Consider the following 486-nt stretch of genomic DNA (forward strand, 5'->3'; position numbering starts at 1 on the left):
CTCTTTGTAATCTTAACAAAATGTGCCACAATCTAATTCAATACTTAGAAAAACTTGATAATCAATGATGTCCATTAAAACAAATAGCTTGACTGTTTAACAACAAGTCATTAAACCCTCATCTTGAATGGTATAATCAATCCTAAAAGTTTGTATACCTCTACAAAATATACAATAAATTTGCTTCCTCTAACCTCTACCACTGGGTCAAAAATAACTTCTAACTCTTTAGCTGCATTTCGTATTTACTTCTTCACATACTTTTCCTTCTCCTTACATCTCGTTTGGGTATATCTACGGCTTTTTAACACTGGGAATGAAGGGAATGAGGAAGAATGGTATGCTGACATGCCTGTCAAAACAATTTGGAAAAAAAAGTATATAGGAATATGAAATCAAGCCTTACCCTCTTATGTCCTTGTTTCAGCATGTCTCATACATCATGGTGTATGTTCTGCTGCATGAACAGCTAACCTTTAATGTGTA

This window comes from Penaeus monodon, chromosome 15 (assembly GCF_015228065.2).
Source record: "Penaeus monodon isolate SGIC_2016 chromosome 15, NSTDA_Pmon_1, whole genome shotgun sequence".
NCBI lineage: Eukaryota > Metazoa > Arthropoda > Malacostraca > Decapoda > Penaeidae > Penaeus > Penaeus monodon.